Source organism: Rhinoderma darwinii, unplaced genomic scaffold, assembly GCF_050947455.1.
Source record: "Rhinoderma darwinii isolate aRhiDar2 unplaced genomic scaffold, aRhiDar2.hap1 Scaffold_434, whole genome shotgun sequence".
NCBI lineage: Eukaryota > Metazoa > Chordata > Amphibia > Anura > Rhinodermatidae > Rhinoderma > Rhinoderma darwinii.
The window spans coordinates 187780-214809 of record NW_027463841.1 but is presented as its reverse complement, the minus strand read 5'-3'; the positions used below and the strand labels follow the sequence as shown (position 1 = coordinate 214809).

At 42.0% G+C, this 27030-nt stretch overlaps 90 pseudogenes; all 90 read left to right on the top strand.

Moving 5' to 3' along the window:
• The first annotated feature begins 62 nt into the window (after positions 1 to 62).
• Positions 63 to 181, top strand: LOC142713407 (5S ribosomal RNA; annotated as a pseudogene).
• A 67-nt stretch (positions 182 to 248) lies between these two features.
• LOC142713360 (5S ribosomal RNA) lies at positions 249 to 367 on the top strand (annotated as a pseudogene).
• A 67-nt stretch (positions 368 to 434) lies between these two features.
• On the top strand, positions 435 to 553 carry LOC142713097 (5S ribosomal RNA; annotated as a pseudogene).
• A 253-nt stretch (positions 554 to 806) lies between these two features.
• On the top strand, positions 807 to 925 carry LOC142713564 (5S ribosomal RNA; annotated as a pseudogene).
• A 253-nt stretch (positions 926 to 1178) lies between these two features.
• Positions 1179 to 1297, top strand: LOC142713665 (5S ribosomal RNA; annotated as a pseudogene).
• Positions 1298 to 1550: 253 nt separating this feature from the next.
• On the top strand, positions 1551 to 1669 carry LOC142713579 (5S ribosomal RNA; annotated as a pseudogene).
• Positions 1670 to 1922: 253 nt separating this feature from the next.
• On the top strand, positions 1923 to 2041 carry LOC142713000 (5S ribosomal RNA; annotated as a pseudogene).
• Positions 2042 to 2294: 253 nt separating this feature from the next.
• Positions 2295 to 2413, top strand: LOC142713650 (5S ribosomal RNA; annotated as a pseudogene).
• Positions 2414 to 2480: 67 nt separating this feature from the next.
• On the top strand, positions 2481 to 2599 carry LOC142713288 (5S ribosomal RNA; annotated as a pseudogene).
• Positions 2600 to 2666: 67 nt separating this feature from the next.
• Positions 2667 to 2785, top strand: LOC142713245 (5S ribosomal RNA; annotated as a pseudogene).
• A 67-nt stretch (positions 2786 to 2852) lies between these two features.
• On the top strand, positions 2853 to 2971 carry LOC142713289 (5S ribosomal RNA; annotated as a pseudogene).
• A 67-nt stretch (positions 2972 to 3038) lies between these two features.
• Positions 3039 to 3157, top strand: LOC142713276 (5S ribosomal RNA; annotated as a pseudogene).
• Positions 3158 to 3224: 67 nt separating this feature from the next.
• On the top strand, positions 3225 to 3343 carry LOC142713016 (5S ribosomal RNA; annotated as a pseudogene).
• A 67-nt stretch (positions 3344 to 3410) lies between these two features.
• LOC142713287 (5S ribosomal RNA) lies at positions 3411 to 3529 on the top strand (annotated as a pseudogene).
• A 67-nt stretch (positions 3530 to 3596) lies between these two features.
• Positions 3597 to 3715, top strand: LOC142713421 (5S ribosomal RNA; annotated as a pseudogene).
• A 67-nt stretch (positions 3716 to 3782) lies between these two features.
• Positions 3783 to 3901, top strand: LOC142713283 (5S ribosomal RNA; annotated as a pseudogene).
• A 67-nt stretch (positions 3902 to 3968) lies between these two features.
• Positions 3969 to 4087, top strand: LOC142712986 (5S ribosomal RNA; annotated as a pseudogene).
• Positions 4088 to 4154: 67 nt separating this feature from the next.
• On the top strand, positions 4155 to 4273 carry LOC142713003 (5S ribosomal RNA; annotated as a pseudogene).
• A 67-nt stretch (positions 4274 to 4340) lies between these two features.
• LOC142713714 (5S ribosomal RNA) lies at positions 4341 to 4459 on the top strand (annotated as a pseudogene).
• A 253-nt stretch (positions 4460 to 4712) lies between these two features.
• LOC142713674 (5S ribosomal RNA) lies at positions 4713 to 4831 on the top strand (annotated as a pseudogene).
• Positions 4832 to 4898: 67 nt separating this feature from the next.
• Positions 4899 to 5017, top strand: LOC142713733 (5S ribosomal RNA; annotated as a pseudogene).
• A 253-nt stretch (positions 5018 to 5270) lies between these two features.
• On the top strand, positions 5271 to 5389 carry LOC142713351 (5S ribosomal RNA; annotated as a pseudogene).
• Positions 5390 to 5641: 252 nt separating this feature from the next.
• LOC142713282 (5S ribosomal RNA) lies at positions 5642 to 5760 on the top strand (annotated as a pseudogene).
• Positions 5761 to 5827: 67 nt separating this feature from the next.
• Positions 5828 to 5946, top strand: LOC142713419 (5S ribosomal RNA; annotated as a pseudogene).
• A 440-nt stretch (positions 5947 to 6386) lies between these two features.
• LOC142713281 (5S ribosomal RNA) lies at positions 6387 to 6505 on the top strand (annotated as a pseudogene).
• Positions 6506 to 6572: 67 nt separating this feature from the next.
• Positions 6573 to 6691, top strand: LOC142712989 (5S ribosomal RNA; annotated as a pseudogene).
• Positions 6692 to 6944: 253 nt separating this feature from the next.
• Positions 6945 to 7063, top strand: LOC142713260 (5S ribosomal RNA; annotated as a pseudogene).
• Positions 7064 to 7130: 67 nt separating this feature from the next.
• Positions 7131 to 7249, top strand: LOC142713348 (5S ribosomal RNA; annotated as a pseudogene).
• Positions 7250 to 7316: 67 nt separating this feature from the next.
• Positions 7317 to 7435, top strand: LOC142713102 (5S ribosomal RNA; annotated as a pseudogene).
• A 67-nt stretch (positions 7436 to 7502) lies between these two features.
• On the top strand, positions 7503 to 7621 carry LOC142713391 (5S ribosomal RNA; annotated as a pseudogene).
• A 67-nt stretch (positions 7622 to 7688) lies between these two features.
• Positions 7689 to 7807, top strand: LOC142713222 (5S ribosomal RNA; annotated as a pseudogene).
• Positions 7808 to 8060: 253 nt separating this feature from the next.
• Positions 8061 to 8179, top strand: LOC142713452 (5S ribosomal RNA; annotated as a pseudogene).
• A 67-nt stretch (positions 8180 to 8246) lies between these two features.
• LOC142713599 (5S ribosomal RNA) lies at positions 8247 to 8365 on the top strand (annotated as a pseudogene).
• Positions 8366 to 8431: 66 nt separating this feature from the next.
• Positions 8432 to 8550, top strand: LOC142713280 (5S ribosomal RNA; annotated as a pseudogene).
• A 67-nt stretch (positions 8551 to 8617) lies between these two features.
• LOC142713420 (5S ribosomal RNA) lies at positions 8618 to 8736 on the top strand (annotated as a pseudogene).
• A 253-nt stretch (positions 8737 to 8989) lies between these two features.
• LOC142713259 (5S ribosomal RNA) lies at positions 8990 to 9108 on the top strand (annotated as a pseudogene).
• A 67-nt stretch (positions 9109 to 9175) lies between these two features.
• On the top strand, positions 9176 to 9294 carry LOC142712983 (5S ribosomal RNA; annotated as a pseudogene).
• A 67-nt stretch (positions 9295 to 9361) lies between these two features.
• On the top strand, positions 9362 to 9480 carry LOC142713680 (5S ribosomal RNA; annotated as a pseudogene).
• A 6449-nt stretch (positions 9481 to 15929) lies between these two features.
• Positions 15930 to 16048, top strand: LOC142713428 (5S ribosomal RNA; annotated as a pseudogene).
• A 67-nt stretch (positions 16049 to 16115) lies between these two features.
• On the top strand, positions 16116 to 16234 carry LOC142713488 (5S ribosomal RNA; annotated as a pseudogene).
• A 67-nt stretch (positions 16235 to 16301) lies between these two features.
• On the top strand, positions 16302 to 16420 carry LOC142713263 (5S ribosomal RNA; annotated as a pseudogene).
• Positions 16421 to 16673: 253 nt separating this feature from the next.
• On the top strand, positions 16674 to 16792 carry LOC142713312 (5S ribosomal RNA; annotated as a pseudogene).
• Positions 16793 to 16859: 67 nt separating this feature from the next.
• LOC142713148 (5S ribosomal RNA) lies at positions 16860 to 16978 on the top strand (annotated as a pseudogene).
• Positions 16979 to 17045: 67 nt separating this feature from the next.
• Positions 17046 to 17164, top strand: LOC142713732 (5S ribosomal RNA; annotated as a pseudogene).
• Positions 17165 to 17231: 67 nt separating this feature from the next.
• LOC142713667 (5S ribosomal RNA) lies at positions 17232 to 17350 on the top strand (annotated as a pseudogene).
• Positions 17351 to 17417: 67 nt separating this feature from the next.
• On the top strand, positions 17418 to 17536 carry LOC142713047 (5S ribosomal RNA; annotated as a pseudogene).
• Positions 17537 to 17603: 67 nt separating this feature from the next.
• Positions 17604 to 17722, top strand: LOC142712977 (5S ribosomal RNA; annotated as a pseudogene).
• A 67-nt stretch (positions 17723 to 17789) lies between these two features.
• LOC142713323 (5S ribosomal RNA) lies at positions 17790 to 17908 on the top strand (annotated as a pseudogene).
• Positions 17909 to 17975: 67 nt separating this feature from the next.
• LOC142713426 (5S ribosomal RNA) lies at positions 17976 to 18094 on the top strand (annotated as a pseudogene).
• A 67-nt stretch (positions 18095 to 18161) lies between these two features.
• Positions 18162 to 18280, top strand: LOC142713147 (5S ribosomal RNA; annotated as a pseudogene).
• A 67-nt stretch (positions 18281 to 18347) lies between these two features.
• LOC142713146 (5S ribosomal RNA) lies at positions 18348 to 18466 on the top strand (annotated as a pseudogene).
• A 67-nt stretch (positions 18467 to 18533) lies between these two features.
• Positions 18534 to 18652, top strand: LOC142713730 (5S ribosomal RNA; annotated as a pseudogene).
• Positions 18653 to 18719: 67 nt separating this feature from the next.
• Positions 18720 to 18838, top strand: LOC142713666 (5S ribosomal RNA; annotated as a pseudogene).
• Positions 18839 to 18905: 67 nt separating this feature from the next.
• LOC142713046 (5S ribosomal RNA) lies at positions 18906 to 19024 on the top strand (annotated as a pseudogene).
• Positions 19025 to 19091: 67 nt separating this feature from the next.
• Positions 19092 to 19210, top strand: LOC142713027 (5S ribosomal RNA; annotated as a pseudogene).
• Positions 19211 to 19277: 67 nt separating this feature from the next.
• Positions 19278 to 19396, top strand: LOC142713322 (5S ribosomal RNA; annotated as a pseudogene).
• Positions 19397 to 19463: 67 nt separating this feature from the next.
• On the top strand, positions 19464 to 19582 carry LOC142713221 (5S ribosomal RNA; annotated as a pseudogene).
• Positions 19583 to 19649: 67 nt separating this feature from the next.
• On the top strand, positions 19650 to 19768 carry LOC142713402 (5S ribosomal RNA; annotated as a pseudogene).
• A 67-nt stretch (positions 19769 to 19835) lies between these two features.
• Positions 19836 to 19954, top strand: LOC142713617 (5S ribosomal RNA; annotated as a pseudogene).
• A 253-nt stretch (positions 19955 to 20207) lies between these two features.
• On the top strand, positions 20208 to 20326 carry LOC142713662 (5S ribosomal RNA; annotated as a pseudogene).
• Positions 20327 to 20393: 67 nt separating this feature from the next.
• On the top strand, positions 20394 to 20512 carry LOC142713679 (5S ribosomal RNA; annotated as a pseudogene).
• Positions 20513 to 20579: 67 nt separating this feature from the next.
• On the top strand, positions 20580 to 20698 carry LOC142713425 (5S ribosomal RNA; annotated as a pseudogene).
• A 67-nt stretch (positions 20699 to 20765) lies between these two features.
• On the top strand, positions 20766 to 20884 carry LOC142713469 (5S ribosomal RNA; annotated as a pseudogene).
• Positions 20885 to 20951: 67 nt separating this feature from the next.
• On the top strand, positions 20952 to 21070 carry LOC142713705 (5S ribosomal RNA; annotated as a pseudogene).
• Positions 21071 to 21136: 66 nt separating this feature from the next.
• Positions 21137 to 21255, top strand: LOC142713333 (5S ribosomal RNA; annotated as a pseudogene).
• A 252-nt stretch (positions 21256 to 21507) lies between these two features.
• Positions 21508 to 21626, top strand: LOC142713487 (5S ribosomal RNA; annotated as a pseudogene).
• A 67-nt stretch (positions 21627 to 21693) lies between these two features.
• On the top strand, positions 21694 to 21812 carry LOC142713496 (5S ribosomal RNA; annotated as a pseudogene).
• Positions 21813 to 22065: 253 nt separating this feature from the next.
• Positions 22066 to 22184, top strand: LOC142713692 (5S ribosomal RNA; annotated as a pseudogene).
• A 67-nt stretch (positions 22185 to 22251) lies between these two features.
• Positions 22252 to 22370, top strand: LOC142713485 (5S ribosomal RNA; annotated as a pseudogene).
• A 67-nt stretch (positions 22371 to 22437) lies between these two features.
• Positions 22438 to 22556, top strand: LOC142713090 (5S ribosomal RNA; annotated as a pseudogene).
• Positions 22557 to 22623: 67 nt separating this feature from the next.
• On the top strand, positions 22624 to 22742 carry LOC142712980 (5S ribosomal RNA; annotated as a pseudogene).
• A 67-nt stretch (positions 22743 to 22809) lies between these two features.
• On the top strand, positions 22810 to 22928 carry LOC142713251 (5S ribosomal RNA; annotated as a pseudogene).
• Positions 22929 to 22995: 67 nt separating this feature from the next.
• Positions 22996 to 23114, top strand: LOC142713220 (5S ribosomal RNA; annotated as a pseudogene).
• A 67-nt stretch (positions 23115 to 23181) lies between these two features.
• Positions 23182 to 23300, top strand: LOC142713401 (5S ribosomal RNA; annotated as a pseudogene).
• A 67-nt stretch (positions 23301 to 23367) lies between these two features.
• LOC142713482 (5S ribosomal RNA) lies at positions 23368 to 23486 on the top strand (annotated as a pseudogene).
• Positions 23487 to 23739: 253 nt separating this feature from the next.
• LOC142713311 (5S ribosomal RNA) lies at positions 23740 to 23858 on the top strand (annotated as a pseudogene).
• Positions 23859 to 24111: 253 nt separating this feature from the next.
• Positions 24112 to 24230, top strand: LOC142713415 (5S ribosomal RNA; annotated as a pseudogene).
• A 67-nt stretch (positions 24231 to 24297) lies between these two features.
• LOC142713424 (5S ribosomal RNA) lies at positions 24298 to 24416 on the top strand (annotated as a pseudogene).
• Positions 24417 to 24483: 67 nt separating this feature from the next.
• Positions 24484 to 24602, top strand: LOC142713468 (5S ribosomal RNA; annotated as a pseudogene).
• Positions 24603 to 24669: 67 nt separating this feature from the next.
• On the top strand, positions 24670 to 24788 carry LOC142713703 (5S ribosomal RNA; annotated as a pseudogene).
• A 66-nt stretch (positions 24789 to 24854) lies between these two features.
• On the top strand, positions 24855 to 24973 carry LOC142713332 (5S ribosomal RNA; annotated as a pseudogene).
• Positions 24974 to 25225: 252 nt separating this feature from the next.
• Positions 25226 to 25344, top strand: LOC142713486 (5S ribosomal RNA; annotated as a pseudogene).
• A 67-nt stretch (positions 25345 to 25411) lies between these two features.
• LOC142713495 (5S ribosomal RNA) lies at positions 25412 to 25530 on the top strand (annotated as a pseudogene).
• Positions 25531 to 25783: 253 nt separating this feature from the next.
• Positions 25784 to 25902, top strand: LOC142713691 (5S ribosomal RNA; annotated as a pseudogene).
• A 67-nt stretch (positions 25903 to 25969) lies between these two features.
• Positions 25970 to 26088, top strand: LOC142713473 (5S ribosomal RNA; annotated as a pseudogene).
• A 67-nt stretch (positions 26089 to 26155) lies between these two features.
• Positions 26156 to 26274, top strand: LOC142713061 (5S ribosomal RNA; annotated as a pseudogene).
• A 67-nt stretch (positions 26275 to 26341) lies between these two features.
• LOC142712979 (5S ribosomal RNA) lies at positions 26342 to 26460 on the top strand (annotated as a pseudogene).
• Positions 26461 to 26527: 67 nt separating this feature from the next.
• LOC142713238 (5S ribosomal RNA) lies at positions 26528 to 26646 on the top strand (annotated as a pseudogene).
• A 67-nt stretch (positions 26647 to 26713) lies between these two features.
• On the top strand, positions 26714 to 26832 carry LOC142713219 (5S ribosomal RNA; annotated as a pseudogene).
• Positions 26833 to 26899: 67 nt separating this feature from the next.
• Positions 26900 to 27018, top strand: LOC142713400 (5S ribosomal RNA; annotated as a pseudogene).
• Positions 27019 to 27030: the final 12 nt, after the last annotated feature.

Below are 27030 nucleotides of genomic sequence, written 5' to 3'. Positions count from 1 at the left end.
TTATGTTGTTTAGATTTTGTTTCACAATAGATTAAATAGGACTATGGATTAAGGCTTTTAATGGCAATGGCCATTCTAAGCTGAATGTGCCTGCTCTCGTCAGATCGCAGAAGTTACACAGCTTAAGGCCTCGCTAGTACCAGTGTGGGAGACTGTCTGGGAATCCGTGGTGCGGTTGACTTTTTATTATGTCGTTTAGATTTTGTTTCACAATAGATTAAATAGGACTATGGATTAAAGCATTTAACGTCAATGGCCATTCTAAGCTGAATGTGCCTGCTCTCGTCAGAACGCAGAAGTTACACAGCTTAAGGCCTCGCTAGTACCAGTGTGGGAGACTGTCTGGGAATCCGTGGTGCGGTTGAATTTTTATTATGTCGTTTAGATTTTGTTTCACAATCGATTAAAAAGGACTATGGATTAAAGCATTTAATGTCAATGGCCATTCTAAACTGAATGTCCCTGCTCTCGTCAGATCGCAGAAGTTACACAGCTTAGGGCCTCGCTAATACCAGTGTGGGAGACTGTCTGGGAATCCGTGGTGCGGTTGACTTTTTATTATGTTGTTTAGATTTTGTTTCACAATAGATTAAATAGGACTATGGATTAAAGCATTTAATGTTAATGGCCATTTTAAGCTGAATGTGCCTGCTCTCGTTAGATCGCAGAAGTTACACAGCTTAACGCCTCCCTAGTACCAGTGTGGGAGACTGTCTGGGAATCCGTGGTGCGGTTGACTTTTTATTATGTCGTTTAGATTTTGTTTCACAATCGATTAAAAAGGACTATGGATTAAAGCGTTTAATGTCAATGGCCATTCTAAGCTGAATGTCCCTGCTCTCGTCAGATCACAGAAGTTACACAGCTTAAGGCCTCGCTAGTACCAGTGTGGGAGACTGTCTGGGAATCCGTGGTGCGGTTGACTTTTTATTATGTCGTTTAGATTTTGTTTCACAATCGATTAAAAAGGACTATGGATTAAAGCATTTAAAGTCAATGCTCATTCTAAGCTGAATGTCCCTGCTCTCATTAGATCGCAGAAGTTACACAGCTTAACGCCTCGCTAGTACCAGTGTGGGAGACTGTCTGGAAATCCGTGGTGCGGTTGACTTTTCATTATGTCGTTTAGATTTTGTTTCACAATAGATTAAATAGGACTATGGATTAAAGCATTTAACGTCAATGGCCATTCTAAGCTGAATGTGCCTGCTCTCGTCCCAACGCAGAAGTTACACAGCTTAAGGCCTCGCTAGTACCAGTGTGGGAGACTGTCTGGGAATCCGTGGTGCGGTTGACTTTTTATTATGTCGTTTAGATTTTGTTTCACAATCGATTAAAAAGGACTATGGATTAAAGCATTTAATGTCAATGGCCATTCTAAGCTGAATGTGCCTGCTCTCGTCAGATCGCAGAAGTTACAATGCTTAAGGCCTCGCTAGTACCAGTGTGGGAGACTGTCTAGGAATCCGTGGTGCGGTTGAATTTTTATTATGTCGTTTAGATTTTGTTTCACAATCGATTAAAAAGGACTATGGATTAAAGCATTTAACGTCAATGGCCATTCTAAGCTGAATGTGCCTGCTCTCGTCAGAACGCAGAAGTTACATAGCTTAAGTCCTCGCTAGTACCAGTGTGGGAGACTGTCTGGGAATCCGTGGTGCGGTTGACTTTTTATTATGTTGTTTAGATTTTGTTTCACAATAGATTAAATAGGACTATGGATTAAGACTTTTAATGTCAATGGCCATTCTAAGCTGAATGTGCCTGCTCTCGTCAGATCACAGAAGTTACACAGCTTAACGCCTCGCTAGTACCAGTGTGGGAGACTGTCTGGGAATCCGTGGTGCGGTTGAAATTTTATTATGTCGTTTAGATTTTGTTTCACAATCGATTAAAAAGGACTATGGATTAAAGCATTTAATGTCAATGGCCATTCTAAGCTGAATGTCCGTGCTCTCGTCAGATCGCAGAAGTTACACAGCTTAAGGCCTCGCTAGTACCAGTGTGGGAGACTGTCTGGGAATCCGTGGTGCGGTTTACTTTTTATTATGTCGTTTAGATTTTGTTTCACAATCGATTAAAAAGGACTATGGATTAAAGCATTTAATATCACTGGCCATTCTAAGCTGAATGTGCCTGCTCTCGTCAGATCGCATAAGTTACACAGCTTAAGGCCTCGCTAGTACCAGTGTGGGAGACTGTCTGGGAATCCGTGGTGCGGTTGACTTTTTATTATGTCGTTTAGATTTTGTTTCACAATCGATTAAAAAGGACTATGGATTAAAGCATTTAATGTCAATGGCCATTCTAAGCTGAATGTGCCTTCTCTCGTCAGATCGCAGAAATTACACAGCTTAAGGCCTCGCTAGTACCAGTGTGGGAGACTGTCTGGGAATCCGTGGTGCGGTTGACTTTTTATTATGTCGTTTAGATTTTGTTTCACAATAGATTAAATAGGACTATGGATTAAAGCATTTAACGTCAATGGCCATTCTAAGCTGAATGTGCCTGCTCTCGTCAGAACGCAGAAGTTACACAGCTTAAGGCCTCGCTAGTACCAGTGTGGGAGACTGTCTGGGAATCCGTGGTGCGGTTGACTTTTTATTATGTCGTTTAGATTTTGTTTCACAATCGATTAAAAAGGACTATGGATTAAACCATTTAATGTCAATGGCCATTCTAAGCTGAATGTGCCTGCTCTCGTCAGATCGCAGAAGTTACACAGCTTAAGGCCTCACTAGTACCAGTGTGGGAGACTGTCTGGGAATCCGTGGTGCGGTTGACTTTTTATTATGTCGTTTAGATTTTGTTTCACAATCGATTAAAAAGGATTATGGATTAAAGCATTTAATGTCAATGGCCATTCTAAGCTGAATGTGCCTGCTCTCTTCAGATCGCAGAAATTACACAGCTTAAGGCCTCGCTAGTACCAGTGTGGGAGACTGTCTGGGAATCCGTGGTGCGGTTGACTTTTTATTATGTCGTTTAGATTTTGTTTCACAATAGATTAAATAGGACTATGGATTAAAGCATTTAACGTCAATGGCCATTCTAAGCTGAATGTGCCTGCTCTCGTCAGAACGCAGAAGTTACACAGCTTAAGGCCTCGCTAGTACCAGTGTGGGAGACTGTCTGGGAATCCGTGGTGCGGTTGACTTTTTATTATGTCGTTTAGATTTTGTTTCACAATCGATTAAAAAGGACTATGGATTAAAGCATTTAATGTCAATGGCCATTCTAAGATGAATGTCCCTGCTCTCGTCAGATCGCAGAAGTTACACAGCTTAAGGCCTCGCTAGTACCAGTGTGGGAGACTGTTTGGGAATCCGTGGTGCGGTTGCCTTTTTATTATGTCATTTAGATTTTGTTTCACAATCGATTAAAAAGGACTATGGATTAACGAATTTAATGTCAATGGCCATTCTAAGCTGAATGTGCCTGCTCTCGTCAGATCGCAGAAGTTACACAGCTTAAGGCCTCGCTAGTACCAGTGTGGGAGACTGTCTGGGAATACGTGGTGTGGTTGACTTTTTATTATGTCGTTTAGATTTTGTTTCACAATAGATTAAATAGGACTATGGATTAAAACATTTAACATCAATGGCCATTCTAAGCTGAATGTGCCTGCTCTCGTCAGATCGCAGAAGTTACACAGCTTAAGGCCTCGCTAGTACCAGTGTGGGAGACTGTCTGGGAATCCGTGGTGCGGTTGAATTTTTATAATGTCGTTTAGATTTTGTTTCACAATCGATTAAAAAGGACTATGGATTAAAGCACTTAATGTCAATGGCCATTCTAAGCTGAATGTCCCTGCTCTCGTCAGATCGCAGAAGTTACACAGCTTAAGGCCTCGCTAGTACCAGTGTGGGAGACTGTCTGGGAATCCGTGGTGCGGTTGACTTTTTATTATGTTGTTTAGATTTTGTTTCACAATCGATTAAAAAGGACTATGGATTAAAGCATTTAATGTCAATGGCCATTCTAAGCTGAATGTGTCTGCTCTCGTCAGATCGCAGAAGTTACACAGCTTAAGGCCTCGCTAGTACCAGTGTGGGAGACTGTCTGGGAATCCGTGGTGCGGATGACTTTTTATTATGTTGTTTAGATTTTGTTTCACAATAGATTAAATAGGACTATGGATTAAGGCTTTTAATGTCAATGGCCATTCTAACCTGAATGTGCCTGCTCTCGTCAGATCGCAGAAGTTATACAGCTTAAGGCCTCGCTAGTACCAGTGTGGGAGACTGTCTGGGAATCCGTGGTGCGCTTGACTTTTTATTATGTCGTTTAGATTTTGTTTCACAATCGATTAAAAAGGACTATGGATTAAAGCATTTAATGTCAATGGCCATTCTAAGCTGAATGTGCCTGCTCTCGTTAGATCGCAGAAGTTACACAGCTTAACGCCTCGCTAGTACCAGTGTGGGAGACTGTCTGGGAATCCGTGGTGCGGTTGACTTTTTATTATGTCGTTTAGATTTTGTTTCACAATCGATTAAAAAGGACTATGGATTATAGCATTTAATGTCAATGGCCATTCTAAGCTGAATGTGCCTGCTCGTGTTAGATCGCAGAAGTTACACAGCTTAAGGCCTCGCTAGTACCAGTGTGGGAGACTGTCTGGGAATCCGTGGTGCGGATGACTTTTTATTATGTTGTTTAGATTTTGTTTCACAATAGATTAAATAGGACTATGGATTAAGACTGTTAATATCAATGGCCATTCTAAGCTGAATGTGCCTGCTCTCGTCAGATCGCAGAAGTTACACAGCTTAAGGCCTCGCTAGTACCAGTGTGGGAGACTGTCTGGAAATCCGTGGTGCGGTTGACTTTTTATTATGTCGTTTAGATTTTGTTTCACAATCGATTAAAAAGGACTATGGATTAAGGCTGTTAATAACAATGGCCATTCTAAGCTGAATGTGCCTGCTCTCGTCAGATCGCAGAAGTTACACAGCTTAAGGCCTCGCTAGTACCAGTGTGGGAGACTGTCTGGGAATCCGTGGTGTGGTTGACTTTTTATTATGTCGTTTAGATTTTGTTTCACAATCGATTAAAAAGGACTATGGATTAAAGCATTTAATGTCAATGGCCATTCTAAGCTGAATGTGCCTGCTCTTGTTAGATCGCAGAAGTTACACAGCTTAAGGCCTCGCTAGTACCAGTGTGGGAGCCTGTCTGGGAATCCGTGATGCGGTTGCCTTTTTATTATGTCGTTTAGATTTTGTTTCACATTAGATTAAATAGGACTATGGATTAAAGCATTTAACGTCAATGGCCGTTCTAAGCTGAATGTGCCTGCTCTCGTCAGATCGCAGAAGTTACACAGCTTAAGGCCTCGCTAGTACTAGTGTGGGAGACTGTCTGGGAATCCGTGGTGCGGTTGACTTTTTATTATGTCGTTTAGATTTTGTTTCACAATCGATTAAAAAGGACTATGGATTAAAGCATTTAATGTCAATGGCCATTCTAAGCTGAATGTGCCTGCTCTTGTCAGATCACAGACGATACACAGCTTAAGGCCTCGCTAGTACCAGTATGGGAGACTGTCTGAGAATCCGTGGTGCGGTTGCCTTTTATTATGTCGTTTAGATTTTGTTTCACAATCGATTAAGAAGGACTATGGATTAAAGCATTTAATGTCAATGGCCATTCTAAGCTGAATGTCCCTGCTCTCGTCAGATCGCAGAAGTTACACAGCTTAAGGCCTCGCTAGTACCAGTGTGGGAGACTGTCTGGGAATCCGTGGTGCGGTTGACTTTTTATTATGTCGTTTAGATTTTGTTTCACAATCGATTAAAAAGGACTATGGATTAAAGCATTTAATGTCAATGGCCATTCTAAGCTGAATGTGTCTGCTCTCGTCAGATCGCAGAAGTTATACAGCTTAAGGCCTCGCTAGTACCAGTGTGGGAGACTGTCTGGGAATCCGTGGTGCGGTTGACTTTTTATTATGTTGTTTAGATTTTGTTTCACAATAGATTAAATAGGACTATGGATTAAGGCTTTTTAATGTCAATGGCCATTCTAAGCTGAATGTGCCTGCTCTCGTCAGATCGCAGAAGTTACACAATTTAAGGCCTCGCTAGGACCAGTGTGGGAGACTGTCTGGGAATCCGTGGTGCGGTTGACTTTTTATTATGTCGTTTAGATTTTGTTTCACAATCGATTAAAAAGGACTATGGATTAAAGCATTTAACGTCAATGGCCATTCTAAGCTAAATGTGCCTGCTCTCGTCAGATCGCAGAAGTTACACAGCTTAAGGTCTCGCTAGTACCAGTGTGGGAGACTGTCTGGGAATCCGTGGTGTGGTTGAATTTTTATTATGTTGTTTAGATGTTGTTTCACAATCGATTAAAAAGGACTATGGATTAAAGCATTTAATGTCAATGGCCATTCTAAGCTGAATGTCCCTGCTCTCGTCAGATCGCAGAAGTTACACAGCTTAAGGCCTCGCTAGTACCAGTGTGGGAGACTGTCTGGGAATCCGTGGTGCGGTTGACTTTTTATTATGTCGTTTAGATTTTGTTTCACAATCGATTAAAAAGGACTATGGATTAAAGCATGTAATGTCAATGGACATTCTAAGCTGAATGTGTCTGCTCTCGTCAGATCGCAGAAGTTACACAGCTTAAGGCCTCGCTAGTACCAGTGTGGGAGACTGTCTGGGAATCCGTGGTGCGGTTGACTTTTTATTATGTTGTTTAGATTTTGTTTCACAATAGATTAAATAGGACTATGGATTAAGGCTTTTAATGTCAATGGCCATTCTAACCTGAATGTGCCTGCTCTCGTCAGATCGCAGAAGTTATACAGCTTAAGTCCTCGCTAGTACCAGTGTGGGAGACTGTCTGGGAATCCGTGGTGCGCTTGACTTTTTATTATGTCGTTTAGATTTTGGTTCACAATCGATTAAAAAGGACTATGGATTAAAGAATTTAATGTCAATGGCCATTCTAAGCTGAATGTGCCTGCTCTCGTTAGATCGCAGAAGTTACACAGCTTAAGGCCTCGCTAGTACCAGTGTGGGAGACTGTCTGGGAATCCGTGGTGCGGTTGACTTTGTATTATGTCGTTTAGATTTTGTTTCACAATAGATTAAATAGGACTATGGATTAAAGCATTTAACGTCAATGGCGATTCTAAGCTGAATGTGCCTGCTCTCGTCAGATCGCAGAAGTTACACAGCTTAAGGCCTCGCTAGTACCAGTGTGGGAGACTGTCTGGGAATCCGTGGTGCGGTTGACTTTTTATTATGTCGTTTAGATTTTGTTTCACAATCGATTAAAAAGGACTATGGATTAAAGCATTTAACCTCAAAGGCCATTCTAAGCTGAATTTGCCTGCTCTCGTCAGATCGCAGAAGTTACACAGCTTAAGGCCTCGCTAGTACCAGTGTGGGAGACTGTCTGGGAATCCGTGGTGCGGTTGAATTTTTATTATGTCGTTTAGATTTTGTTTCACAATTGATTAAAAAGGACTATGGATTAAAGCATTTAATGTCAATGGCCATTCTAAGCTGAATGTCCCTGCTCTCGTCAGATCGCAGAAGTTACACAGTTTAAGGCCTCGCTAGTACCAGTGTGGGAGACTATCTGGGAATCCGTGGTGCGGTTGACTTTTTATTATGTCATTTAGATTTTGTTTCACAATCGATTAAAAAGGACTATGGATTAACGCATTTAATGTCAATGGCCATTCTAAGCTGAATGTGCCTGCTCTCGTCAGATCGCAGAAGTTACACAGCTTAAGGCCTCGCTAGTACCAGTGTGGGAGACTGTCTGGGAATCCGTGGTGCGGTTGACTTTTTATTATGTCGTTTAGATTTTGTTTCACAATCGATTAAAAAGGACTATGGATTAAAGCATTTAATGTCAATGGCCATTCTAAGCTGAATGTGCCTGCTCTCGTTGGATCACAGAAGTTACACAGCTTAACGCCTCGCTAGTACCAGTGTGGGAGACTGTCTGGGAATCCGTGGTGCGGTTGACTTTTTATTATGTCGTTTAGATTTTGTTTCACAATAGATTAAATAGGACTATTGATTAAAGCATTTAACGTCAATGGCCATTCTAAGCTGAATGTGCCTGCTCTCGTCAGATCGCAGAAGTTACACAGCTTAAGGCCTCGCTAGTACCAGTGTGGGAGACTGTCTGGGAATCCGTGGTGCGGTTGAATTTTTATTATGTCGTTTAGATTTTGTTTCACAATCGATTAAAAAGGACTATGGATTAAAGCACTTAATGTCAATGGCCATTCTAAGCTGAATGTCCCTGCTCTCGTCAGATCGCAGAAGTTACACAGCTTAAGGCCTCGCTAGTACCAGTATGGGAGACTGTCTGAGAATACGTGGTGCGGTTGCCTTTTATTATGTCGTTTAGATTTTGTTTCACAATCGATTAAGAAGGACTATGGATTAAAGCATTTAATGTCAATGGCCATTCTAAGCTGAATGTCCCTGCTCTCGTCAGATCGCAGAAGTTACACAGCTTAAGGCCTCGCTAGTACCAGTGTGGGAGACTGTCTGGGAATCCGTGGTGCGGTTGACTTTTTATTATGTCCTTTAGATTTTGTTTCACAATCGATTAAAAAGGACTATGGATTAAAGGATTTAATGTCAATGGCCATTCTAAGCTGAATGTGTCTGCTCTCGTCAGATCGCAGAAGTTACACAGCTTAAGGCCTCGCTAGTACCAGTGTGGGAGACTGTCTGGGAATCCGTGGTGCGGTTGACTTTTTATTATGTTGTTTAGATTTTGTTTCACAATAGATTAAATAGGACTATGGATTAAGGCTTTTAATGTCAATGGCCATTCTAACCTGAATGTGCCTGCTCTCGTCAGATCGCAGAAGTTATACAGCTTAAGGCCTCGCTAGTACCAGTGTGGGAGACTGTCTTTGAATGAGTGGTGCGCTTGACTTTTTATTATGTCGTTTAGATTTTGTTTCACAATCGATTAAAAAGGACTATGGATTAAAGCATTTAATGTCAATGGCCATTCTAAGCTGAATGTGCCTGCTCTCGTTAGATCGCAGAAGTTACACAGCTTAAGGCCTCGCTAGTACCAGTGTGGGAGACTGTCTGGGAATCCGTGGTGCGGTTGACTTTTTATTATGTCGTTTCGATTTTGTTTCACAATAGATTAAATAGGACTATGGATTAAAGCATTTAACATCAATGGCCATTCTAAGCTGAATGTGCCTGCTCTCGTCAGAACACAGAAGTTACACAGCTTAAGGCCTCACTAGTAACAGTGTGGGAGACTGTCTGGGAATCCGTGGTGCTGTTGAATTTTTATTATGTCGTTTAGATTTTATTTCACAATCGATAAAAAAGGACTATGGATTAAAGCATTTAATGTCAATGGCCATTCTAAGCTGAATGTGCTTGCTCTCGTCAGATCACAGAAGTTACACAGCTTAAGGCCTCGCTAGTACCATTGTGGGAGACTGTCTGGGAATCCGTGGTGCGGTTGACTTTTTATTATGTCGTTTAGATTTTGTTTCACAATCGATTAAAAAGGACTATGGATTAACAGGTTCCCGACCGCTGGCCGTAAATATACGGCCAGCGGCCAGGGTCTCTAAAGTCCGGCGTATAGTATATATACGGCCGCACTTCAGAGACTGTGCACGCGCGATCGCGTGCACACAGCTCTATGCCCTGGCTGTTGCTAACAGCCATGGGCACTGGGCAGAATGTCAGGGGTCAATCTTTTGGCCCCTGAACATGTGATCGCTGTGACAACCAATCACAGCGATCACATGCATTTCTGCATAGAAAACAGTGTGCACGCGATCGCGTGCACACAGCCCTGTGCCCTCGCTGTTACCAACAGCTCTGGGCACTGGGCAGAGTATCAGGGACCAATCTGATGGTCCCTGATCATGTGGTCGCTGTGAAAACCTATCACAGCGACCACATTTGTTTTATTTTGACTTTTCTGGCAGTAAATCTCCTGCCTCTTTTCTTCTCCTCAAACATTGTTTCAGTTTGAGGAGAAGAAGAGACTCGGGAGAATTGCTGCCAGAAGAATACAGTGAAAAAAAATACAGTTACACTAAAACATTCTCTGTATAGATAGATTTCTATCTATCTATACAATCTATCTATCCATCTATCTTTTTTTCTATCTATCTACCTTTCTTTCTTTTATTCTATTAGAATAGGCAGGTAGGGAGTATATAATTATATATATATCCACATATATATAATATATATAGCAATAGCGGTTTATTTTTTTGTTAGCGGTAGTGTAGATATATATAGCAGTTAGTTTGTGTGTTTTATAAAAAAAAAATAAAAAAATTTGTTTAGTTAGTGTTAGTGTTAGTTACGTTATGGCGAGGAAGTTGTTTAGCGCCGAGGAGGCATACGCCATGCTGTGGTCTGAGTCGGAGACCGCATCAGAGATGGCGTCCGAGATGGAACCTGTTTTAGGTAGTGACGATGACAGCGTCACTTCAGGTTCATCTTCAGGGGACGTTGTCCCTGATGCAGTCGAAACTGCAGAACATGAAAGTGCAGGGCCAAGTAGCGCTGTAGCACGGGACAGCCTGGTCCCTCCAGTCCAGGCTCTTGTATGGGCACCTGCCCCATCTTTTGGGCCTAGAATCCACGGATTTACGGCCACTCCTGGCATAACCGTGGACAATACAAATTTTGTCCAAATGGATTACTTCCATTTATTTATAACGGACGACATCCTAAATCAGATTGTCCACGAAACAAATTTATATGCCACGCAATATATAAGGCAGAAACCTTCATCCACCCATGCCAGAGATTGGACGCCCACCAATTTGCAGGAATTAAAAAAATTTTTGGGGCTCACCCTAAATATGGGTATTGTCAAAAAGCCCTCCATTAGGTCTTACTGGTCAACAAGACCCGCCCAAGCCACCCCAGTATATTCTGCAGTAATGCCCAGGTCTCGTTATGAGACAATAATGAGGTTCCTCCACTTCAATGACAACGCACAGGCCCCCCCAAGTACCGATGCAAACCGGGATCGGTTGTTCAAAATAAGACCGCTAATAAATTCCCTGAATAATTTATTTCTGCAACTCTACACCCCTGAGCAGAATGTAAGTGTGGACGAATCCCTCCTCAACTTCCATGGCAGACTTAGCTTTCGCCAATATCTACCTTCAAAAAGGGCAAGATATGGCGTTAAGCTCTACAAATTGTGTGAAAGCGGGTCAGGATATACCACCGCCTTCAGGATTTATGAAGGGCGGGACCGCACAATAAATGTTCCTGGATGCCCCCCTGATCTTTCCACCAGCAGTAAGATCGTGTGGGAGATAATGCAGCCTCTGCTTCACAAGGGGTACCACCTGTACTGTGATAATTTTTATTCCAGTGTGCCCCTGTTTAGGCATTTGCATGCTGCAAGGACTGGGGCATGTGGTACCATGCGCAAAAACAGAATTGGTTTTCCACAGCAATTAGTGGGGAAGCGCATGGTAAAGGGGGACTCCTGTGCTTATGCATCTGAGGAATTGCTGGCGGTCAAGTTCAGGGATCGCAAAGATGTGTATGTGCTAAGCACGATTCATACCGCAGGAACAGTGGCAGTGAGGGAAAGAGGGGCAACATCGGACAAGCACAAACCAGTGAGCGTGTCCGAATATAACAAGTACATGGGGGGGGTGGATTTAAGCGACCAGGTTTTACAGCCCTATTTAGTAAAACGCAAAACTAAAACCTGGTACAAAAAGGTGGCCATTTATTTGTTACAGGTGGCCATCCACAACTCATTTGTGCTCTATAAAAAAAACAGAGGCAGAGACACATACCTGGATTTCCAGGAGAAAATTATTGAAGGCCTCATTTTTGATGTTCAGGACACCCGAGAATGCCCCCAGTCTGAGGATGTCACGCGACTGACTGAAAGACACTTCGTCAGTCGGATTCCCCCAACAGCAACCAGAAGCAACCCCCAGAAAAAGTGCCGCGTCTGCAGAAAAGACGGGCACCGCAAAGATTCCCGATATTTCTGTCCCTCATGTCCCTCGCAACCAGGCCTGTGCATTGAGCCATGTTTTAAAAAATACCACACTGTTCTGAATTATTAGATTTTAGTTAATTTGTTGAAAATATATTTGCCCTACATTACGTTTTTATTTTTCCCCTGATTTTACTCCAAGGGTGAGGGAGGGAATGGGTGGGGGGTGGATGTCATGTTTGATGTTTTCTAAAGTTCATCTGCTGGAGAGCTCCATTTGCATTAACCTGAAATTTCTTATTTTAGAAAACCCCAAAAAATAAATTCCCATTATACCGCTAGATGAATATTTTGGGATCTCTGCTTCAAGAGCAGATATTTTGGAAGTGTTATAGAAACTCTGTTGAGTTTTGTAAAACCAGCTTTGAAAAAAAGCGATTTGTGAAATAATCTTCTTCTATCGTCCGCCCTCCTACATCTCTATGTGATAAATAAGGCCACATATTTGGTATCCCCATGCACGGGAGAAGTGGCAGAATGTGAACGGAGATTAATTTTGACCGTGGTCTATACCGTGTGTGAAAAATGCTGGTATAAACTGACGCATTTGCTAAAAAATTGCTAATTTTATTTTGATCCATCTTATTCAAGAAACTTTCAGAAGAAAACGGGACTGTCTAAAAATATGATAAACCCCTTGAAGGAAACCTTGTGGGGTCTACTTGTGTGAATGAAGTCATTTATGGGGTGTTTCTAATGTTTCAGCAGCATTAGGCCCCCCAGAAAACAGTATGCTGCTATAAAATCAAGTGCAGAATTCCTGGACCGAAAAGGCCAAAAAGCCTCCTTTTATGCCAAGCCCTGGCACATGCCCGTGAATAAAGCACACATATTTGGTATCCCCATGCACGGGAGAAGTGGAAGAATGTGAAATGCGATGAATTTTGTCCGTGGTCCATTTTGTGTGTGAAAAAGCTAGCATAAACTGGCGCAATTGTTAAAAAAAAAAGGTAATTTTATTTTGTTCCATCTTATTCAAGAAACTTTCAGAAGAAAACTGGACTGTCTAAAAATATGATAAACCCCTTGAAGGAAACCTTGTGGGGTCTACTTGTGTGAATTAAGTCATTTATGGGGTGATTCTAATGTTTCAGCAGCATTACACCCCCCAGAAAACAGTATGCTGCTATAAAATCAAATGCAAAATTCCTGGACCAAAAAGCCTCCTTTTATGCCAAGCCCTGGCACATGCCCGCACAGCGAATAAGGCACACATATTTGGTATCCCCATGCACGGGAGAAGTGGAAGAACGTGAAAGGAGATGAATTTTGGCCGTGGTCTATACCGTGTGTGAAAAATACTAGCCTAAACTGACGCATTTGCTAAAAAAGTGCTGATTTTATTTTGTTCCATCTTATTCAAGAAACTTTCAGAAGAAAACTGGACTTGCTAAAAATATGATAAACCCCTTGAAGGAAACCTTGTGGGGTCTACTTGTGCGAATGAAGTCATTTATGGGGTGATTCTAATGTTTCAGCAGCATTACGCCCCCCAGAAAACAGTATGCGGCTCTAAAATCAAATGCAAAATTCCTGGACCGAAAAGGCCAAAAAGCCTCCTTTTATGCCAAGCCCTGGCACATGCCCGCACAGTGAATAAGGCACACATATTTGGTATCCCCATGCACGGGAGAAGTGGAAGAACGTGAAAGGAGATGAATTTTGTCCGTGGTCTATACCGTGTGTGAAAAATACTAGCCTAAACTGACGCATTTGCTAAAAAAGTGCTGATTTTATTTTGTTCCATCTTATTCAAGAAACTTTCAGAAGAAAACTGGACTGTCTAAAAATATGATAAACCCCTTGAAGGAAACCTTGTGGGGTCTACTTGTGTGAATTAAGTCATTTATGGGGTGATTCTAATGTTTCAGCAGCATTACACCCCCCAGAAAACAGTATGCTGCTATAAAATCAAATGCAAAATTCCTGGACCAAAAAGCCTCCTTTTATGCCAAGCCCTGGCACATGCCCGCACAGCGAATAAGGCACACATATTTGGTATCCCCATGCACGGGAGAAGTGGAAGAACGTGAAAGGAGATGAATTTTGGCCGTGGTCTATACCGTGTGTGAAAAATACTAGCCTAAACTGACGCATTTGCTAAAAAAGTGCTGATTTTATTTTGTTCCATCTTATTCAAGAAACTTTCAGAAGAAAACTGGACTTGCTAAAAATATGATAAACCCCTTGAAGGAAACCTTGTGGGGTCTACTTGTGCGAATGAAGTCATTTATGGGGTGATTCTAATGTTTCAGCAGCATTACGCCCCCCAGAAAACAGTATGCGGCTCTAAAATCAAATGCAAAATTCCTGGACCGAAAAGGCCAAAAAGCCTCCTTTTATGCCAAGCCCTGGCATATGCCCGCACAGTGAATAAGGCACACATATTTGGTATCCCCATGCACGGGAGAAGTGGAAGAACGTGAAAGGAGATGAATTTTGTCCGTGGTCTATACCGTGTGTGAAAAATACTAGCCTAAACTGACGCATTTGCTAAAAAAGTGCTGATTTTATTTTGTTCCATCTTATTCAAGAAACTTTCAGAAGATAACTGGACTTGCTAAAAATATGATAAACCCCTTGAAGGAAACCTTGTGGGGTCTACTTGTGTGAATGAAGTCATTTATGGGGTGTTTCTAATGTTTCAGCAGCATTAGGCCCCCCAGAAAACAGTATGCGGCTCTAAAATCAAATGCAAAATTCCTGGACCGAAAATGCCAAAAAGCCTCCTTTTATGCCAAGCCCTGGCACATGCCCGCACAGCGAATAAGGCACACATATTTGGTATCCCCATGCACGGGAGAAGTGGAAGAACGTGAAAGGAGATGAATTTTGGCCGTGGTCTATACCGTGTGTGAAAAATACTAGCCTAAACTGACGCATTTGCTAAAAAAGTGCTGATTTTATTTTGTTCCATCTTATTCAAGAAACTTTCAGAAGAAAACTGGACTTGCTAAAAATATGATAAACCCCTTGAAGGAAACCTTGTGGGGTCTACTTGTGCGAATGAAGTCATTTATGGGGTGATTCTAATGTTTCAGCAGCATTACACCCCCCAGAAAACAGTATGCGGCTCTAAAATCAAATGCAAAATTCCTGGACCGAAAAGGCCAAAAAGCCTCCTTTTATGCCAAGCCCTGGCACATGCCCGCACAGTGAATAAGGCACACATATTTGGTATCCCCATGCACGGGAGAAGTGGAAGAACATGAAAGGAGATGAATTTTGTCCGTGGTCTATACCGTGTGTGAAAAATACTAGCCTAAACTGACGCATTTGCTAAAAAAGTGCTGATTTTATTTTGTTCCATCTTATTCAAGAAACTTTCAGAAGATAACTGGACTTGCTAAAAATATGATAAACCCCTTGAAGGAAACCTTGTGGGGTCTACTTGTGTGAATGAAGTCATTTATGGGGTGTTTCTAATGTTTCAGCAGCATTAGGCCCCCCAGAAAACAGTATGCGGCTATAAAATCAAATGCAAAATTCCTGGACCGAAAAGGCCAAAAAGCCTCCTTTTATGCCAAGCCCTGGCACATGCCCGCACAGTGAATAAGGCTCACATATTTGGTATCCCCATGCACGGGAGAAGTGGAAGAATGTGAAAGGAGATTAATTTTGGCCGTGGTTCATACCGTGTGTGAAAAATGCTAGCATAAACCGACGCAATTGTTAAATTCTTGCATTTTTTTCCAATTTTGCCCACTTTAGTGAAAAAAAAAAAAATGATATATACTGACAAATGCCACTAAAACAAAGCCCTATCTGTCCTTTAAAAAGAGTGTAAAATTCAAAGATGAACTTTATTCACCTGCTGAGTTATAGTCATGTAAAGAAGCGCATAGCAAAATTGTGAAATTTGCTCTGGTCATTTAGCTGTAAAACAGCCTAGTCCTTAACCGGTTAAAGCATTTAATGTCAATGGCCATTCTAAGCTGAATGTGCCTGCTCTCGTCAGATCGCAGAAGTTACACAGCTTAAGGCCTCGCTAGTACCAGTGTGGGAGACTGTCTGTGAATCCGTGGTGCGGTTGACTTTTTATTATGTCGTTTAGATTTTGTTTCACAATCGATTAAAAAGGACTATGGATTAAAGCATTTAATGTCAATGGCCATTCTAAGCTGAATGTGCCTGCCCTCGTCAGATCGCAGAAGTTACACAGCTTAAGGCCTCGCTAGTACCAGTGTGGGAGACTGTCTGGGAATCCGTGGTGCAGTTGACTTTTTATTATGTCGTTTAGATTTTGTTTCACAATAGATTAAATAGGACTATGGATTAAAGCATTTAACGTCAATGGCCATTCTAAGCTGAATGTGCCTGCTCTCGTCAGAACGCAGAAGTTACACAGCTTAAGGCCTCGCTAGTACCAGTGTGGGAGACTGTCTGGGAATCCGTGGTGCGGTTGACTTTTTATTATGTCGTTTAGATTTTGTTTCACAATCGATTAAAAAGGACTATGGATTAAAGCATTTAATGTCAATGGCCATTCTAAGCTGAATGTCCCTGCTCTCGTCAGATCGCAGAAGTTACAAAGCTTAATGCCTCGCTAGTACCAGTGTGGGAGACTGTCTGGGAATCCGTGGTGCGGTTGCCTTTTTATTATGTCGTTTCGATTTTGTTTCACAATAGATTAAATAGGACTATGGATTAAAGCATTTAACGTCAATGGCCATTCTAAGCTGAATGTGCCTGCTCTCGTCAGATCGCAGAAGTTACCCAGCTTAAGGCCTCGCTAGTACCAGTGTGGGAGACTGTCTGGGAATCCGTGGTGCGGTTGACTTTTTATTATGTCGTTTAGATTTTGTTTCACAATCGATTAAAAAGGACTATGGATTAAAGCATTTAATGTCAAAGGCCATTCTAAGCTGAATGTGCCTGCTCTCGTCAGATCGCAGAAGTTACACAGCTTAAGGTCTCGCTAGTACCAGTGTGGTAGACTGTCTGGGAATCCGTGGTGCGGTTGACTTTTTATTATGTCGTTTAGATTTTGTTTCACAATCGATTAAAAAGGACTATGGATTAAAGCATTTAATGTCAATGGCCATTCTAAGCTGAATGTACCTGCTCTCGTCAGATCGGAGAAGTTACACAGCTTAAGGCCTTGCTAGTACCAGTGTGGGAGACTGTCTGGGAATCCGTGGTGCGGTTGACTTTTTATTATGTCGTTTAGATTTTGTTTCACAATAGATTAAATAGGACTATGGATTAAAGCATTTAACGTCAATGGCCATTCTAAGCTGAATGTGCCTGCTCTCGTCAGAACGCAGAAGTTACACAGCTTAACGCCTCGCTAGTACCAGTGTGGGAGACTGTCTGGGAATCCGTGGTGCGGTTGACGTTTTATTATGTCGTTTAGATTTTGTTTCACAATAGATTAAATAGGACTATGGATTAAAGCATTTAACGTCAATGGCCATTCTAAGCTGAATGTGCCTGCTCTCGTCAGATCACAGAAGATACACAGCTTAAGGCCTCGCTAGTACCAGTATGGGAGACTGTCTGGGAATCCGTGGTGCGGTTGCCTTTTTATTATGTCGTTTAGATTTTGTTTCACAATCGATTAAAAAGGACTATGGATTAAAGCATTTACTGTCAATGGCCATTCTAAGCTGAATGTGCCTGCCCTCGTCAGATCGCAGAAGTTACACAGCTTAAGTCCTCGCTAGTACCAGTGTGGGAGACTGTCTGGGAATCCGTGGTGCGGTTGACTTTTTATTATGTCGTTTAGATTTTGTTTCACAATAGATTAAATAGGACTATGGATTAAAGCATTTAACGTCAATGGCCATTCTAAGCTGAATGTGCCTGCTCTCGTCAGAACGCAGAAGTTACACAGCTTAAGGCCTCGCTAGTACAAGTGTGGGAGACTGTCTGGGAATCCGTGGTGCGGTTGACTTTTTATTATGTCGTTTAGATTTTGTTTCACAATAGATTAAATAGGACTATGGATTAAAGCATTTAATGTCAATGGCCATTCTAAGCTGAATGTGCCTGCTCTCGTCAGATCGCAGAAGTTACACAGCTTAAGGCCTCGCTAGTACCAGTGTGGGAGACTGTCTGTGAATCCGTGGTGCGGTTGACTTTTTATTATGTCGTTTAGATTTTGTTTCACAATCGATTAAAAAGGACTATGGATTAAAGCATTTAATGTCAAAGGCCATTCTAAGCTGAATGTGCCTGCTCTCGTCAGATCGCAGAAGTTACACAGCTTAAGGTCTCGCTAGTACCAGTGTGGTAGACTGTCTGGGAATCCGTGGTGCGGTTGACTTTTTATTATGTCGTTTAGATTTTGTTTCACAATCGATTAAAAAGGACTATGGATTAAAGCATTTAATGTCAAAGGCCATTCTAAGCTGAATGTGCCTGCTCTCGTCAGATCGCAGAAGTTACACAGCTTAAGGTCTCGCTAGTACCAGTGTGGTAGACTGTCTGGGAATCCGTGGTGCGGTTGACTTTTTATTATGTCGTTTAGATTTTGTTTCACAATCGATTAAAAAGGACTATGGATTAAAGCATTTAATGTCAATGGCCATTCTAAGCTGAATGTACCTGCTCTCGTCAGATCGGAGAAGTTACACAGCTTAAGGCCTTGCTAGTACCAGTGTGGGAGACTGTCTGGGAATCCGTGGTGCGGTTGACTTTTTATTATGTCGTTTAGATTTTGTTTCACAATAGATTAAATAGGACTATGGATTAAAGCATTTAACGTCAATGGCCATTCTAAGCTGAATGTGCCTGCTCTCGTCAGAACGCAGAAGTTACACAGCTTAACGCCTCGCTAGTACCAGTGTGGGAGACTGTCTGGGAATCCGTGGTGCGGTTGACGTTTTATTATGTCGTTTAGATTTTGTTTCACAATAGATTAAATAGGACTATGGATTAAAGCATTTAACGTCAATGGCCATTCTAAGCTGAATGTGCCTGCTCTCGTCAGATCACAGAAGATACACAGCTTAAGGCCTCGCTAGTACCAGTATGGGAGACTGTCTGGGAATCCGTGGTGCGGTTGCCTTTTTATTATGTCGTTTAGATTTTGTTTCACAATCGATTAAAAAGGACTATGGATTAAAGCATTTACTGTCAATGGCCATTCTAAGCTGAATGTGCCTGCCCTCGTCAGATCGCAGAAGTTACACAGCTTAAGTCCTCGCTAGTACCAGTGTGGGAGACTGTCTGGGAATGCGTGGTGCGGTTGACTTTTTATTATGTCGTTTAGATTTTGTTTCACAATAGATTAAATAGGACTATGGATTAAAGCATTTAACGTCAATGGCCATTCTAAGCTGAATGTGCCTGCTCTCGTCAGAACGCAGAAGTTACACAGCTTAAGGCCTCGCTAGTACAAGTGTGGGAGACTGTCTGGGAATCCGTGGTGCGGTTGACTTTTTATTATGTCGTTTAGATTTTGTTTCACAATAGATTAAATAGGACTATGGATTAAGGCTTTTAATGTCAATGGCCATTCTAAGCTGAATGTGCCTGCTCTCGTCAGATCGCAGAAGTTACACAGCTTAAGGCCTCGCTAGTACCAGTGTGGGAGACTGTCTGGGAATCCGTGGTGCGGTTGACTTTTTATTATGTCGTTTAGATTTTGTTTCACAATCGATTAAAAAGGACTATGGATTAAAGCATTTAACGTCAATGGCCATTCTAAGCTGAATGTCCCTGCTCTCGTTAGATCGCAGAAGTTACACAGCTTAAGGCCCCGCTAGTACCAGTGTGGGAGACTGTCTGGGAATCCGTGGTGCGGTTGACTTTTTATTATGTCGTTTAGATTTTGTTTCACAATCGATTAAAAAGGACTATGGATTAAAACATTTAATGTCAATGGCCATTCTAAGCTGAATGTGCCTGCTCTCGTCAGATCGCAGAAGTTACACAGCTTAAGGCCTTGCTAGTACCAGTGTGGGAGACTGTCTGGGAATCCGTGGTGCAGTTGAATTTTTATTATGTCGTTTAGATTTTGTTTCACAATCGATTAAAAAGGACTATGGATTAAAGCATTTAATGTCAAAGGCCATTCTAAGCTGAATGTGCCTGCTCTCGTCAGATCGCAGAAGTTATACAGCTTAAGGCCTCGCTAGTACCAGTGTGGGAGACTGTCTGGGAATGCGTGGTGCGCTTGACTTTTTATTATGTCGTTTAGATTTTGTTTCACAATCGATTAAAAAGGACTATGGATTAAAGCATTTAATGTCAATGGCCATTCTAAGCTGAATGTGCCTGCTCTCGTTAGATCGCAGAAGTTACACAGCTTAAGGCCTCACTAGTAACAGTGTGGGAGACTGTCTGGGAATCCGTGGTGCTGTTGAATTTTTATTATGTCGTTTAGATTTTATTTCACAATCGATAAAAAAGGACTATGGATTAAAGCATTTAATGTCAATGGCCATTCTAAGCTGAATGTGCTTGCTCTCGTCAGATCACAGAAGTTACACAGCTTAAGGCCTCGCTAGTACCATTGTGGGAGACTGTCTGGGAATCCGTGGTGCGGTTGACTTTTTATTATGTCGTTTAGATTTTGTTTCACAATCGATTAAAAAGGACTATGGATTAAAGCATTTAATGTCAATGGCCATTCTAAGCTGAATGTGCCTGCTCTCGTCAGATCGCAGAAGTTACACAGCTTAAGGCCTCGCTAGTACCAGTGTGGGAGACTGTCTGTGAATCCGTGGTGCGGTTGACTTTTTATTATGTCGTTTAGATTTTGTTTCACAATCGATTAAAAAGGACTATGGATTAATGCATTTAATGTCAATGGCCATTCTAAGCTGGATGTGCCTGCTCTCGTCAGATCGCAGAAGTTACACAGCTTAAGTCCTCGCTAGTACCAGTGTGGGAGACTGTCTGGGAATCCGTGGTGCGGTTGACTTTTTATTATGTCGTTTAGATTTTGTTTCACAATAGATTAAATAGGACTATGGATTAAAGCATTTAACGTCAATGGCCATTCTAAGCTGAATGTCACTGCTCTCGTCAGAACGTAGAAATTACACAGCTTAAGGCCTCGCTAGTACCAGTGTGGGAGACTGTCTGGGAATCCGAGGTGCGGTTGACTTTTTATTATGTCGTTTAGATTTTTTTCACAATCAATTAAAAAGGACTATGGATTAAAGCATTTAATGTCAATGGCCATTCTAAGCTGAATGTGCCTGCTCTCGTCAGATCGCAGAAGTTACACAGCTTAAGGCCTTGCTAGTACCAGTGTGGGAGACTGTCTGGGAATCCGTGGTGCGGTTGACTTTTTATTATGTCGTTTAGATTTTGTTTCACAATCGATTAAAAAGGACTATGGATTAAAGCATTTAATGTCAATGGCCATTCTAAGCTGTATGTGCCTGCTCTTGTCAGATCACAGAAGATACACAGCTTAAGGCCTCGCTAGTACCAGTATGGGAGACTGTCTGAGAATCCGTGGTGCGGTTGCCTTTTATTATGTCGTTTAGATTTTGTTTCACAATCGATTAAGAAGGACTATGGATTAAAGCATTTAATGTCAATGGCCATTCTAAGCTGAATGTGCCTGCCCTCGTCAGATCGCAGAAGTTACACAGCTTAAGGCCTCGCTAGTACCAGTGTGGGAGACTGTCTGGGAATCCGTGGTGCAGTTGACTTTTTATTATGTCGTTTAGATTTTGTTTCACAATAGATTAAATAGGACTATGGATTAAATCATTTAACGTCAATGGCCATTCTAAGCTGAATGTGCCTGCTCTCGTCAGATCGCAGAAGTTACACAGCTTAAGGCCTCGCTAGTACCAGTGTGGGAGACTGTATGGGAATCCGTGGTGCGGTTGAATTTTTATTATGTCGTTTAGATTTTGTTTCACAATCGATTAAAAAGGACTATGGATTAAGGCATTTAATGTCAATGGCCATTCTAAGCTGAATGTCCCTGCTCTCGTCAGATCGCAGAAGTTACAAAGCTTAATGCCTCGCTAGTACCAGTGTGGGAGACTGTCTGGGAATCCGTGGTGCGGTTGCCTTTTTATTATGTCGTTTCGATTTTGTTTCACAATAGATTAAATAGGACTATGGATTAAAGCATTTAATGTCAAAGGCCATTCTAAGCTGAATGTGCCTGCTCTCGTCAGATCGCAGAAGTTACACAGCTTAAGGCCTCGCTAGTACCAGTGTGGTAGACTGTCTGGGAATCCGTGGTGCGGTTGACTTTTTATTATGTCGTTTAGATTTTGTTTCACAATCGATTAAAAAGGACTATGGATTAAAGCATTTAATGTCAATGGCCATTCTAAGCTGAATGTACCTGCTCTCGTCAGATCGCAGAAGTTACACAGCTTAAGGCCTCGCTAGTACCAGTGTGGGAGACTGTCTGGGAATCCGTGGTGCGGTTGACGTTTTATTATGTCGTTTAGATTTTGTTTCACAATAGATTAAATAGGACTATGGATTAAAGCATTTAACGTCAATAGCCATTCTAAGCTGAATGTGCCTGCTCTCGTCAGATCACAGAAGATACACAGCTTAAGGCCTCGCTAGTACCAGTGTGGGAGACTGTCTGGGAATCCGTGGTGCGGTTGTCTTATTATTATGTCGTTTAGATTTTGTTTCACAATCGATTAAAAAGGACTATGGATTAAAGCATTTAATGTCAATGGCCATTCTAAGCTGAATGTGCCTGCTCTCGTCAGATCGCAGAACTTACACAGCTTAAGGCCTCGCTAGTACCAGTGTGGGAGACTGTCTGGGAATCCGTGGTGAGGTTGACTTTTTATTATGTCGTTTAGATTTTGTTTCACAATAGATTAAATAGGACTATGGATTAAAGCATTTAACGTCAATGGCCATTCTAAGCTGAATGTGCCTGCTCTCGTCAGAACGCAGAAGTTACACAGCTTAAGGCCTCGCTAGTACCAGTGTGGGAGACTGTCTGGGAATCCGTGGTGCGGTTGACTTTTTATTATGTCGTTTAGATTTTGTTTCACAATAGATTAAATAGGACTATGGATTAAGGCTTTTAGTGTCAATGGCCATTCTAAGCTGAATGTGCCTGCTCTCGTCAGATCGCAGAAGTTACACAGCTTAAGGCCTCGCTAGTACCAGTGTGGGAGACTGTCTGGGAATCCGTGGTGCGGTTGACTTTTTATTATGTCGTTTAGATTTTGTTTCACAATCGATTAAAAAGGACTATGGATTAAAGCATTTAACGTCAATGGCCATTCTAAGCTGAATGTCCCTGCTCTCGTTAGATCGCAGAAGTTACACAGCTTAAGGCCCCGCTAGTACCAGTGTGGGAGACTGTCTGGGAATCCGTGGTGCGGTTGACTTTTTATTATGTCGTTTAGATTTTGTTTCACAATCGATTAAAAAGGACTATGGATTAAAGCATTTAATGTCAATGGCCATTCTAAGCTGAATGTGCCTGCTCTCGTCTGATCGCAGAAGTTACACAGCTTAAGGCCTCGCTAGTACCAGTGTGGGAGACTGTCTGGGAATCCGTGGTGCAGTTGAATTCTTATTATGTCGTTTAGATTTTGTTTCACAATCGATTAAAAAGGACTATGGATTAAAGCATTTAATGTCAATGGCCATTCTAAGCTGAATGTCCCTGCTCTCGTCAGATCGCAGAAGTTACAAAGCTTAATGCCTCGCTAGTACCAGTGTGGGAGACTGTCTGGGAATCCGTGGTGCGGTTGCCTTTTTATTATGTCGTTTCGATTTTGTTTCACAATAGATTAAATAGGACTATGGATTAAAGCATTTAACGTCAATGGCCATTCTAAGCTGAATGTGCCTGCTCTCGTCAGATCGCAGAAGTTACCCAGCTTAAGGCCTCGCTAGTACCAGTGTGGGAGACTGTCTGGGAATCCGTGGTGCGGTTGACTTTTTATTATGTCGTTTAGATTTTGTTTCACAATCGATTAAAAAGGACTATGGATTAAAGCATTTAATGTCAAAGGCCATTCTAAGCTGAATGTGCCTGCTCTCGTCAGATCGCAGAAGTTACACAGCTTAACGCCTCGCTAGTACCAGTGTGGGAGACTGTCTGGGAATCCGTGGTGCGGTTGAATTTTTATTATGTCGTTTTGATTTTGTTTCACAATCGATTAAAAAGGACTATGGATTAAAGCATTTAATGTCAATGGCCATTCTAAGCTGAATGTCCCTGCTCTCGTCAGATCGCAGAAGTTACACAGCTTAAGGCCTTGCTAGTACCAGTGTGGGAGACTGTCTGGGAATCCGTGGTGCGGTTGACTTTTTATTATGTTGTTTAGATTTTGTTTCACAATCGATTAAAAAGGACTATGGATTAAAGCATTTAATGTCAATGGCCATTCTAAGCTGAATGTGCCTGCTCTCGTCAGATCGCAGAAGTTACACAGCTTAAGGCCTCGCTAGTACCAGTGTGGGAGACTGTCTGTGAATCCGTGGTGCGGTTGACTTTTTATTATGTCGTTTAGATTTTGTTTCACAATCGATTAAAAAGGACTATGGATTAATGCATTTAATGTCAATGGCCATTCTAAGCTGGATGTGCCTGCTCTCGTCAGATCGCAGAAGTTACACAGCTTAAGTCCTCGCTAGTACCAGTGTGGGAGACTGTCTGGGAATCCGTGGTGCGGTTGACTTTTTATTATGTCGTTTAGATTTTGTTTCACAATAGATTAAATAGGACTATGGATTAAAGCATTTAACGTCAATGGCCATTCTAAGCTGAATGTCACTGCTCTCGTCAGAACGTAGAAATTACACAGCTTAAGGCCTCGCTAGTACCAGTGTGGGAGACTGTCTGGGAATCCGAGGTGCGGTTGACTTTTTATTATGTCGTTTAGATTTTTTTCACAATCAATTAAAAAGGACTATGGATTAAAGCATTTAATGTCAATGGCCATTCTAAGCTGAATGTGCCTGCTCTCGTCAGATCGCAGAAGTTACACAGCTTAAGGCCTTGCTAGTACCAGTGTGGGAGACTGTCTGGGAATCCGTGGTGCGGTTGACTTTTTATTATGTCGTTTAGATTTTGTTTCACAATCGATTAAAAAGGACTATGGATTAAAGCATTTAATGTCAATGGCCATTCTAAGCTGTATGTGCCTGCTCTTGTCAGATCACAGAAGATACACAGCTTAAGGCCTCGCTAGTACCAGTATGGGAGACTGTCTGAGAATCCGTGGTGCGGTTGCCTTTTATTATGTCGTTTAGATTTTGTTTCACAATCGATTAAGAAGGAATATGGATTAAAGCATTTAATGTCAATGGCCATTCTAAGCTGAATGTGCCTGCCCTCGTCAGATCGCAGAAGTTACACAGCTTAAGGCCTCGCTAGTACCAGTGTGGGAGACTGTCTGGGAATCCGTGGTGCAGTTGACTTTTTATTATGTCGTTTAGATTTTGTTTCACAATAGATTAAATAGGACTATGGATTAAATCATTTAACGTCAATGGCCATTCTAAGCTGAATGTGCCTGCTCTCGTCAGATCGCAGAAGTTACACAGCTTAAGGCCTCGCTAGTACCAGTGTGGGAGACTGTATGGGAATCCGTGGTGCGGTTGAATTTTTATTATGTCGTTTAGATTTTGTTTCACAATCGATTAAAAAGGACTATGGATTAAGGCATTTAATTTCAATGGCCATTCTAAGCTGAATGTCCCTGCTCTCGTCAGATCGCAGAAGTTACAAAGCTTAATGCCTCGCTAGTACCAGTGTGGGAGACTGTCTGGGAATCCGTGGTGCGGTTGCCTTTTTATTATGTCGTTTCGATTTTGTTTCACAATAGATTAAATAGGACTATGGATTAAAGCATTTAATGTCAAAGGCCATTCTAAGCTGAATGTGCCTGCTCTCGTCAGATCGCAGAAGTTACACAGCTTAAGGCCTCGCTAGTACCAGTGTGGTAGACTGTCTGGGAATCCGTGGTGCGGTTGACTTTTTATTATGTCGTTTAGATTTTGTTTCACAATCGATTAAAAAGGACTATGGATTAAAGCATTTAATGTCAATGGCCATTCTAAGCTGAATGTACCTGCTCTCGTCAGATCGCAGAAGTTACACAGCTTAAGGCCTCGCTAGTACCAGTGTGGGAGACTGTCTGGGAATCCGTGGTGCGGTTGACGTTTTATTATGTCGTTTAGATTTTGTTTCACAATAGATTAAATAGGACTATGGATTAAAGCATTTAACGTCAATGGCCATTCTAAGCTGAATGTGCCTGCTCTCGTCAGATCACAGAAGATACACAGCTTAAGGCCTCGCTAGTACCAGTGTGGGAGACTGTCTGGGAATCCGTGGTGCGGTTGTCTTATTATTATGTCGTTTAGATTTTGTTTCACAATCGATTAAAAAGGACTATGGATTAAAGCATTTAATGTCAATGGCCATTCTAAGCTGAATGTGCCTGCTCTCGTCAGATCGCAGAACTTACACAGCTTAAGGCCTCGCTAGTACCAGTGTGGGAGACTGTCTGGGAATCCGTGGTGAGGTTGACTTTTTATTATGTCGTTTAGATTTTGTTTCACAATAGATTAAATAGGACTATGGATTAAAGCATTTAACGTCAATGGCCATTCTAAGCTGAATGTGCCTGCTCTCGTCAGAACGCAGAAGTTACACAGCTTAAGGCCTCGCTAGTACCAGTGTGGGAGACTGTCTGGGAATCCGTGGTGCGGTTGACTTTTTATTATGTCGTTTAGATTTTGTTTCACAATAGATTAAATAGGACTATGGATTAAGGCTTTTAGTGTCAATGGCCATTCTAAGCTGAATGTGCCTGCTCTCGTCAGATCGCAGAAGTTACACAGCTTAAGGCCTCGCTAGTACCAGTGTGGGAGACTGTCTGGGAATCCGTGGTGCGGTTGACTTTTTATTATGTCGTTTAGATTTTGTTTCACAATCGATTAAAAAGGACTATGGATTAAAGCATTTAACGTCAATGGCCATTCTAAGCTGAATGTCCCTGCTCTCGTTAGATCGCAGAAGTTACACAGCTTAAGGCCCCGCTAGTACCAGTGTGGGAGACTGTCTGGGAATCCGTGGTGCGGTTGACTTTTTATTATGTC